The following is an 11918-nucleotide window of genomic DNA, read 5'->3' on the forward strand; positions in this document are numbered from 1 at the left end:
TAGATAGTACCTGTTTAAGAGAGAAACTGACCCAGGATATATTGTGAGATGGTTAAAGTGATTGTAAAGGATCAAATTTTATTTTGTTAAAAGAACAACAAGTTATACTTACCTGCTCTGTGCAATGGTTTTCCACAGGGCAGTCACACTCCTCCACTTCTGCGTTCCCCCACCAGTTCTCCTGGTTCCTTTCCTCCCAGCCGTGTGCCCACCATAGCAAGCTTCTTTCTAATAGAGTACTTGTGCAGGACACACACACATAGACACACAGAGCTCAGCTCAGCTCTTCCCTCATCCCTGGCTGTCATTGACAGCAGCAGGAGCCATTGGTTCCTGAGCCAATGAGGAGGGAGAGAGCGAAGACAGGCTCTGCTCTCATGCACAGTTCTGGATCAAGATCGGACTCAGGTAAGTATAAGGGGGGCTGGGAAGGGGCTGGGAAGGTGCTGCACTTAGATGTTTTTTTACCTTAAAAGAGAAATATGGGGTTGGGTTTTTTTTTAATCATACTCACCTAGGTGGATGCATCATTGCTGCAAGTGTCCCTGCTGGTGCTAACATTGGGAACTGAGCAATCAAACACTGCTGATCACTCAGTTCTCAGGGCTTCTCAGGGAGCAGAGAGCTGGCGACTGTCCCCTCCCTCAACCGCTCACTGGAGTATTGAGCTGTGGAGGAAGAGGGAGTGGCCAGCTCAGGCTCTCAGCAGCTCGCTGAGAGGCTGAGCCGGGTTACAGTCCGGCATGTGGGTGGATCCTGACTTCATTGTCACAACCTTGCCTGAGCCTGGACCTGCTCTGTGACGTCAGCTGACAGTGGGCTTCAGGCCACTATCTACTGAAAACGGGTCACAGGAGCGCAGAACGAACTGCACCTCTGTGATCCACAGGAGAAGTACAGCCAAATGAGCTTTGGCTGTACTCTTTTAATGCACAGAATGCATTAACCACTGTAAGACCAGGTCTCTTTTTTAGATGTGGTGTTTACAAGTTAAAAACATTTTTTTTTTGCTAGAAAATTACTTAGAACCCCAAACATTATACATTTTTTTCTAACATCCTAGAGAATAAAATGGCAGTCATTGCAATACTTTCTGTCAAACCGTATTTGCGCAGCGGTCTTACATGCGCAATTTATTTTGAAAAAATACACTTTTTTTAATTAAAAAAATAAGACAACAGTAAAGTTAGCCCATTTTTTTTATATTGTGAAAGATAATGTTATGCCGAGTGAATTGATACCCAACATGTCACGCCTCAAAATTGTGCCCGCTCATGGAATGGTGACAAACTTTTACCCTTAAAAATCTCCATAGGCGACATTTAAAAAATGCTACCGGTTGCATGTGTTGCATAACAGAGGAGGTCTAGGGCTAGAATTATTGCTCTCGCTCTACCGATCACGGCGATACCTCACGTGTGGTTTGAACACCGTTTTCATCTGCGGGCGCTACTCACGTATGCATTCGATTCTGCATATTTTAGCTTTTACTTTTTATTTTTACAGTTTGTAAAAAAAAAAATTTGTCACTTTTATTCCAATTACAAGCAATGTAAACATCTTTTTTAAGACCCCTTTCACACCACACCGCCCATAGCGTTGGTGGTAAAACGCCGCTATTTTTAGCGGCGTTTTACTGCCGGATTTGCGGCGCATTTCGGCCACTAGCGGGGCGCTTTTACCCCCGCTAGCGGCCGCGAAAGGGTTATAACCGCCAGCAATACGCCACAATAGCGGCATTTTGCCGGCGGTATTACAGCGCTGCCCCATTGATTTCAATGGGGAGCAGCGGTGGAGGAGCGGTAAACACACCGCTCCTTCACCGCTCCAGAAGAAGCTGCTGGCAGGACCTTTTTTCTGACGTCCTGCCAGCGCACCGCTGTAGTGTGAAAGCCCTCGGGGCTTTCACACTACACACAATGGTGCAGCTTCTTTAGGGCGGATAACGCTATAGTGCCTGCAAAACGCCCTGGTGTGAAAGGGGTGTTATAGAAAAAAAGCATGACAGCACCTCTTAAATATGAGATCTGGGGTCAAAAAGACCTCAGATCTCATATTTACACTAAAATGCAATAAAAAAAATAAAAATTATTTGTCATCTAAAAAAATTTAAAAAAATAAAATGGCCCTTTAAGAGCTATGGTCAGAAGTGACGTTTTGACATTGCTTCCTCCCTGCAGTGTCATGGAGATGGGCGGGGGCAATCTTGCCCTCACTCGTCTCCATGTCAGCCCAGGGGACAGACACGATCGCCTCCTCCGCTGCCGACTGCTCCGGTAAATGGTGGAGGGCATTGGATCGCGGAGGGAGGGGGGCCCGATAAAAGTGATCTTGCAACGATTCCGCTGCAGAGACCACTTTTATCTTGTACCGGACCACCAGCCAAACACGGGGATACTGGGGTTATGGCAGCTAGCTGCTGCCATAACAACGATATCCGTCCCCAAAGTAGAGACTACATCGGTGTGCGGCGGTCAGGAAGGGGTTAAGGTAAAAAAAAATCTTCACCCTTTGCAACCACTTTAAATCATGTGCTAATGTGTATGACCAGCTTCAGAAATAACATCACTGCAGCATCACCATGGATGAATTTATTGCAATACTTTTGTTCAGATAACTTAACTGGCAAATCGTATAACATTCTCTGCTTTATAAAAATAGAAATATTACTGGCCCTAGCATTTTATATGAAGATATCTAGATGTTGTAAATCTTTTTGAAACAAGTGAATGTTTTAGCTAATGTGTGGTGAATCTTTACAAACAGACAGCTATAAGACAAGATTGTATATTGGCTTAACATGCTTATGGACATTATTACACCGCCCATAATGATTATCACATACTGCATCAGTAAAACTTTAGCTATGGTAGCGGTATGGATAATTAAAGGGACATTCTAACCAAGACTTATTTTAAATGTGTCCTTACAGCCAAAATTTTAGTTTATTTTATTTTGTGGAAAAAGAGAGCAAGAGATAGAACTTCTGTAGGCTCTTTACATGGCTGGACATACACTTTAAATTAGGGGTCCTCAGGCATTCTTAACAAAGAGCCAGTTCACTGTTAAACTTTCAGTAGGTAAAACTGTGGTCATTAGGAGTAGGAAATTTCCTAGCATCAGTGGTCTGTGGGAGAAAACTATTCCCTAGGCTCTGTGGTTACTGGGAATAGAAAATGCCCTAGAGTTGGTGAGTGATGAAATTAAAAAAATACCTAACACCTGTGGTTAGAAGGAACAATGCCCCATCCCTGGAGTCAGTGGTAGAAATAGTGCCTAATTGTTGGTATCAGCTAGAGGATAGTGCCCCACCCTAGCTATCAATGGGAGGAATAGTGCCCCATCACTGATGGCCCCTATTGTTGGCAGTAAAGGAAATAGTGTCAAATTCTTGGTTTCAGTGGGAGAAATAATGCACTTGTGCCCCAAGGACTGGTTAACATGAAGCAAAAGGCAGCACCCACCCTATGGGCCTTAGTTTATGGATCACTGTTTTCAATGTTTGGCAACTGCTGAAGAGTAAAATTGCCTTATATCTCCTACATATATCTTATATATCTCAACAGCTCCAGCAGTGAGATTTCTGTCCCTGAGTTTCGAGACTTGCACTGCCCGTGTATTCATTACAGGAGGGTCCTGCACTCCCTGTTGGGTTTTAGGTCAAATGTCTTTTTATTCAAAAGTTTTAAAGAGTATATAAAGTAAAAGAACAAATATAACAAGTCATACATCAAAACACTATGTTACAGTGTATACATAGAAAGGGGCTATAAACATCATATTGCCAATAAACTAATAATACCCAGGCCATGGTATGAAGGCAAAGTTTCAGTTAAAAGGGAATAGGAAAAAAGAAGGGGAGTAGACAGGGGAAGGAAGTCCTCGAAAACAAATACGATTACCAGAGAATTCAACGTTCTTAGATAAGGAGTTATAAAAGAAAGCTTAGACAGACCTCTAAGCAAGTATTAATACATGCAAGCATACAGTATGGTTTAAAAAACACTAAAAAAGTCAATGAACTCAATGTATGTAATAGCATGTTGTCTACCTACAAATGTGTTTGGTAGTGAAAGTAAAGATGCTTACATGGATAAGGCTATGAAGCTATCTGAATCTTTATGGGCTCACCAACAGGTCCACATAGTATGGTATGGGTTTGAAAAGGTCTCCCTTTTGGGTTATATTAGTATTATATTTTAAGGAGGATTCAGGGGATCGAGCAGAACCAACAGAAGGTGAAAGGGCACACACAAAATCCAAGGTAGGTGGAAACAGATCCTGGAAGATCCATGTCTGTGACTTCTTCTGTAACTAAACGATCACTTTGGGTGAAACAACCATTTAGAGTGTATGTAAACCAACATCTGTTTTGAGTACGTTTAGTGTAATGTGTAATGTTGTATACAATTTTTGTACCACTTTTTTTTTTACATTGATTGCAAAAGTTTTTATCTAGAAAACATGCCAGTAACAGAAAAATGCAAAGCCACTGCCTCACAATTAGCAGCAGCATTGTTACGCTTCTTCCATTGGCCATTGGGCTTTCCACTCGGTCTATCAGAAAAAGCAGCCCAACAGTCAACAGAAGGAGGTTGATATGCTTTTAATTTCTAGGCAGTATTAGTGTTAGTGATTTATCAGCATTAAACAAGAAGTGCTGTTACTGGCAGGATGTCCAGGTAAGAAACGTTTAAACAGATCTACAAAAAATAATTTGCTTAAGAAATACAGTGAGGTAAGATGCCAAAGAGATTGAAAAAAAAGGTGTACACCCAGTCAAACTGTTATATGTCAAAAAATAACACGAGAACAGCACTGCAACTGGCTGATGAAATGACAACCCTATTTATTTGTATTTTTCTAAGCTGCCCTGGCAGCTGGAAACCTTGTACTTGTGCAGTTAATCCGGAAATGGAACAACAATCTTGCATCACTGAACACCACAACACATGTAGTTTCACGTTCAAAAAACAACTTTATTGACTAAGGAGTAAACAACTCAAAATGATAACATAATTCAGATACTGCCTTAAAAGCATGTGGCTGGTTGCGCTAACCATCTGTCCCACACCTTGTTGTATTTAGCCGGGCATACTCTGTGGACATAGATCATTTTTTTGTATGAGAGGGTAGAATTCACCTCCCGTACCCACGTTACAAATAGAGTAGGGGTTGCCTGCATTATGTGCAATCACTTTGCGAGCAGTGAATAATGTTTCATGCAAAAAAAAAGCTTTTAAAAATGTGTTTATATCGGGCTCTGGGAAGATAACCAGCAAGCATGCCTTGGGATGTAAGGACAGGGGGGGCATGAGTTCATGTAAAAAAATCTGATTAAAAAGGACTGAACCACAGGACACGACCATATGAGATGAAAAAATTGACTTACTTGTAAACAAAGAGGGCAAGAGGAGCTATAAGACGGCTTGTAGCGTGAAACATGAACTGGAGTCACTTAGGCCCTATGTAGAATATACATCTGGGTGAGTCGGTCAGAAACTTTAGGTGAGACCAATTTCTAATTATCTAGGACTTCTTCCCACTCCGCATCTTCCACTTCTCCCACAGCACATTGTAATTTAGTTAGTTAATAGTTAGTATATCCGTTTATATAACTTGTGTTCTTTATAATCATGTGGTTTCCAGTGGATTTTACATTTTCAATCCATTGTGATGTCATTCAAAATAGGATTGCATGGTGATCTAACAAGTACTTCCCAGTCCTGAAACATCCCAGTCCTAGATGTTGACAGAGCTTCTGTAATAATAATCATTGGACTATTTTATTTATTTTATTGCCCCCCTCATTGATAGCTGCCTAAAATAAATGGCATATTGGATGGACAGTTATAGAGTGTGTTACCCCTCAACCCCCCCCCCCCCCCCCGACCACCATTCTACATGCCTTTAAGCAATAGAGGGCACTTTAAGAAGGTGCCTACAATATGCATTGGAATTACCATTCATTTCCAGTGGCACATATATTAAATAAAATGCAGGCTTGTAAAAAAAAAAAAATAAATAATGAAAAAAGTTAATTAAAACAAAATCATTATTTATTATGTTGTCCATTTTATAAGATCTCAATGAGATTGGGTTCTACACCATTGCGAATTGGATGCAGGGAATAGCAGGAGATTTTGACTGGCTCTCTATGGAGCTGGTTCACATATCTCTGCAGCGGGTCCGGTGCATTTTAGACAAAAATGCTGTGCGTCTTTTGGTCTGTTTCAGGTCAGAATTCAGCCCAAAATTCGAGCTGAAATCGGGCCTGAATCAGTGAACCAGGATGCACCGGACCCCTGCTGTGAGCCACATGCTGCTCACCAAGCCTAAAAGACGAACGTCTTTACTCTACCCAATGCTGAGTTTCCAATTCTAGCAAAGCTGCTACTGATTATCAATCATCATGGGAATTGGGCTCCCGGAATCTCCCAGAATCCCATGGACCAGTACACTCAAATTGAACAATTCTTAGAGAAACTTTCAGTTGCCACCTTTATACAGAGAGATCAATGCTACATCAAAATTAACTATATATGTTTTCATGTTTAACAGTGTGCACCAAAATATAGTGCAAACTCCCTAAGAATGTTTATGGATTTTCATTTAAATGGTAAGCAAGAATTCGGAGTAACATTTCATTAAAGCTCATTTTCAAACTAGGACATTTTTCTGTTAACATCTTATGCACAATTGTGACCTGGTAAGGGGAAAATAAAAACACCAGCTAGCAAAAGACAGGGTAGCAGCATTTATCTCACACAAGAGACAGAAATGTTGCAAGTTGTTGGTGCTACCTGTTTGGATAACAATGCTGGAAAATTTTCCTGACATTCAGAACTGAAATAGTGGCTTGGACAAGCTTCAAAATGTTTCAGCATTACAGAGTAAATCCAGTTGGATGTGGCAAACTACAACTAGATATACTTGTTAAGCATCCTCTTCATGCTTCAACATTGGGGAAGATTTACTAAAACTGGTGCACACAGAATCTGGTAGTAACCACTTGGCTTCTAACCTAAAGTGTATGTAAACCCTTACCTTGTAAAACAATCAAGTTTAAAATAGAAATGAAAGGTGGAACATTTGTATATAGATTTAAAAAACATTATACCTTTTTTTTTCCTTTTTATAAGTGATCACATGGCATCTGTTCTCAGCAGAGAGGTGAGGGAGGAGAAACAGCATTACACTGGTCATGCCAGTGCTAGGCAGTGCAGGGGGGTGTGTGTGAGCAAGTCTGATCATTGGAGGAGAGCAGGCACAGCTAGAGAACTGACAATGCTTTGCTCCCATGCCGAGTGTAGTCAGTTTTTAAGCAGAGGGACTGGCAGGATCACCAGGAATTTCACACAAAGGAAGCAATACGACGAGAACAGGGCCATTTTACATACAAGTACATGGTACGTATCAGGAGTATGAAATGTTGGATTTGCATATTCTTTAAGCTTGTTCAATTAAGCCTTGACAACAAAGCCTAGAGGCTGATTGGTTACTTTATGCACAGCTGCACCAGATTCTGTGTGCACCGGTTTGCGTAAATCTCCCTCATTGCGTGGCTGATTGTCAGTAACATATTCCTATATGTAATAAAATGTTCCAGATTGCCAGTCTGCCATTCAGAGCGATCCATCTGGATCCAAGTTTTACTCTCCTTACAAACATTGAGAATTTTTTTGTTGCTGGAATAATGTATTGTGTATTTACAGTGCCTTGAAAAAGTATTCATACCCCTTGAAATTTTCCACATTTTGTCATATTACAACCAAAAACATAAATGTATTTTATTGGGATTTTATGTGATAGACCAACACAAAGTGGCACACAATTGTGAAGTGGAATGAAAATGATAAATGGTTTTCAATTTTTTTTACAAATAAATATCTGAAAAGTGTGCTGTGCATTTGTATTCAGCCCCCTTTACTCTGATACCCCTAACTAAAATCTAGTGTAACCAATTAACTTCAGAAGTCACCTAATTAGTAAATAGAGTACACCTGTGTGTAGTTTCAGCAGTATAAATACAGCTGTTCTGTGAAGCCCTCAGGTTTGTTAGAGAGCCTTAGTGAACAAACAGCATCATGAAGGCCAAGGAACACACCAGACAGGTCAGGGATAACGTTGTGGAGACCTTTAAAGCAGGGTTAGGTTATAAAAAAATATCCCAAGCCCTGTTCAATCCATCACTTGAAAATGGAAAGAGTATCGCACAACTGCAAACCTACCAAGACATGGCAGTCCACCTAAACTGACAGGCCGGGTACGAAGAGCATTAATCAGAGAACACCGAAGAGGCCCATGGTAACTCTGGAGGAGCTGCAGAGATCCACATTTCAGGTGGGAGAATCTGTCCACAGGACAACTAATAGTTGTGCACTCCACAAATCTGGCCTTTATGGAAGAGTGGCAAGAAGAAAGCCATTGTTGAAAGAAAGCCATGAGAAGTCCCATTTCCAGTTTGGAACACGCCATATGGGACACAGAAAACATGTTGTGGAAGAAGGTGCTCTGGTCAGATGAAACCAAAATGTAACTTTTTGGCCTAAAAGCAAAACGCTATGTGTGGTGGAAAACACTGCACATCACACTGAACACACCATCCTCACCGTAAAACATAGTGGTGGCAGCATCATGTTGTGGGTATGCTTTTCTTCAACAGGAACAGGAAAGCTGGTCAGAGTTGATAAGAAGATGGATGGCGCCAAATACAGGGCATTCTTAAAAGAAAACCTGTTAGAGTCTACAAAAGACTTGAGACTGGGGCGGAGGTTCACCTTCCAGCAGGGCAACCACCCTAAACATACAGCCAGATCTACAATGGAATGGTGTAGATCAAAGCATATGCGGTAGAATGGCCCAGTCAAAGTCCAGACCTAAATCCAATTTAGAAGCTGTTTCAAGACTTGAACATTGCTGTTCACAGACGCCAGACACTCTCCATCCAATTGACAGAGCTTGAGCTATTTTGCAAAGAAGAATGGGCAAAATGTCACTCTCTAGATGTGCAAAGCTGGTAGAGACATCCCCAAAAAGACTTTCAGCTGTAATTGCAGCAAACGATGGTTCTACAAAGTTTTGACTCAGTGGGGCTAAATACAAATACACGCCACACTTTTCACATATTTATTTGTAAAAAAAATGAAAACTATTTATCATTTTCCTTTCACTTCACATTATGTGCCACTTTGAGTTGGGCTATCACATAAAATCCTAATAAAATACAATAACTTTTTTGGTTGTAACATGGCAAAATGTGGAAAATGTCAAGGGGTATGAATACTTTTTCAAGGCACTGTGCTCTAGATACTTTCAAAGTGAAATTTATTCAGTTTTAAAGTAAAAAAAAAAGTATCAACAGTAGCCCTGTAGCTCAAGAGCAGACACCACAAGCTTCCTCTGTGGCCCTCCTGATCGAAGTTCACCTTGATATTGAAGTCCAATGAGACTACCTCAGTTTCCAATAAAGACACTCTCACTGGACAGGGGGGATTACTTTCAGTGGAACATAATCATCGAACCAGAAAACTGAACAGTAACAAGGTGAAACTAAATTAGAGGGGGCTAACTAGTACCTACAGAGCCCAGTGCAAAAAAACATGAAGCCCCCATGAACTCATGAAACATGAAGCCCCCATGAACCCCTTCCTTTCGAGCTCAGTGGCAGAATGCCAGGGCCCGATCGCAAATGCTACCTTTGGGAAAGTGGCAGTTCTGTCACTGGTGTTATTTGTTACAATTATTTTCTATTTTTTACAATTATTTTAGGACCCCCATTGGGAGGCTTTGGTGAAATATCAGGGGTCTAAACAGACCTCTCATGTTTCAGACAGATAAACGAAATTGAGGACACAGAATAAATGGACAGGAATAGCTCTGTACAAAGCTTCCCGTTCATTCACAGACCAAAGCATAGTAAACTGTGTTCTATGCTTTAGATATGAATGGGCAGAATCTTTGATCAATACTGATTAGTGACTCTGTCCATTCAGAAAAGGAAGGGGTCGGTAGATTACATATTTACTGGTTCTTTCCCCGTTCTCCATCCTGACACATCCCCTGCAGCAGCTGGCAGGACAGGGGAGGGGAGCAGAGCTACTGGGGGATGAGGGGGGAGGGGGCAGGGGAGCACACAGGGGCTCGGGAGTAGAAGAAAGCAAAAGAAGCTGGATAGTAGGGAGAGCAGAGGTGTCATGCAGAGGAACCGATCCCCTCCATTTTCTTCTTGCAGCCGCTGGATGCCTGCTTGAGGGAGAAGAGGAAAAGCAGGCTTTCAGTGGTTGCAGGAGGAAAAGGAGGGGATTGGTTCCTCTATTATCCTCCCCCATCGCCCTTCTTATCCAGATGTACAGAGGAGCCACACTAGCCACTGGAGCATGGGGCCGGGTCGCAAATTGCAACCCCCGTAGTTACGTCCCTGAGAGAAGAGCAATAAAGAGGCTTTTTCTATACATGAAAGCAATGGAAGGTATCTATTGATGTGTCTGCTCTTGGGCAGGATGTATACTTTAAAAAGTAACACTCACAAAAATTACTTTAACTGATGTGAAGTCACAATTCCTGATGTACTCATTTATATATTGAAGCCATTAGGTCAGCATACCTCCCAACTTTCTAAGGCCGCGTACACACGGGCGGATTGTCTGCCCAACTAAGTTCGTCAGACAATCCGACAGACAGTCTGTTCAAAATTTGAATGAACGGACTTGACCACACACGATGAGCAGACAGTCCGCTGAAAGCGTGCGCGAAGACGTGTACAGCGCGTACGGCGGGACTAGAAAAACGACGTCCTATACACTGCAATGCAACCTTCGGCCGTGTAAATCCTTTCTGAGCATGCGCCATACTTAGTCCGTCCAACTTGCCTACACACGAGCGGACTGTCCGCTGAAACCAAGTTTGGACGGACAAAACCAAGTTTGAACGTACAAAATTACGGAAATTCCGTAAGACTTTGTTCGTCAGACAGTCCGCTGAAAAAGTCCACTGAAGCCCACACACGAGCGGATTGTCCGCTGAAACACGGTTCAGCGGACTAAGTTGGACAGACAATCCGCCCGTGTGTACGCGGCCTAAGATGGAAAATAGGGACACAATGTAGCATGCAGCATGTGGGCAGGGCCACACCCCTACCATGCCCTCAATCATGTGAATCACACAGTATTAATATTCAAAATATGATTGATTAAACAGATTTCACCACTAGATTTCCTTTATACCAGATTTTCTTAATAACATATGCAATAAATTGGAGGTTGGGTGAAAGGTGTATGTACTTACTTTTAATAAATAGTACATTTTTAATAGAGGCCTATACATTAGGCCAAAAAGGAGGGGTAACTAAGAAGGAACAAGGGACAGAGGGGCTTGTTCCCAAAAGAGGGACTGTCCTTCCAAATGAGGGACAATTCGGAGCTATGGGTCAGCATGACAGCCCAGGAACTAGAGTTAGTTCACCAATGGCAGTTCCCATTCATCTGCAAGTACAGGAAGGGTACAAGAATGATAATCCTGCACTGATGGGTCTCCAACAGGGATGGCATTTTGGTTTAAAAATACCTAGTGTGATTAGTGTGTGCATTGTGTGGGTCTGTGTATATGTGTGTGTTTGTGGTACAAAACTAAGTGGCTTGGTGTTAGATGGACCCTTTGCTGTGTACACTTTTGGCTCCCACCAAAGGAGATTTGGAAATGCACATACTGTATAGTCACTGCTACTGTAAAGGATTCAACTGCATTCAAAAGGATTGGTAGCAGTTATCAGAAGGTTGTTATCAGAAGGTTGTTATCAGAAGGCTCTCACAGCAAACATGATCAGAGGTTTCCAGTGAATTTACGTGATAACATCAATAGCAGCCATAATGATATGCTCATTACATTGGTTTATACATTCAGTGATAAATTATCATTTA

This window comes from Lithobates pipiens, unplaced genomic scaffold (assembly GCF_037356315.1).
Source record: "Lithobates pipiens isolate NorthernLeopardFrog02 unplaced genomic scaffold, aLitPip1_a1.2 Scaffold_23, whole genome shotgun sequence".
NCBI classification, from domain to species: Eukaryota; Metazoa; Chordata; class Amphibia; order Anura; family Ranidae; genus Lithobates; species Lithobates pipiens.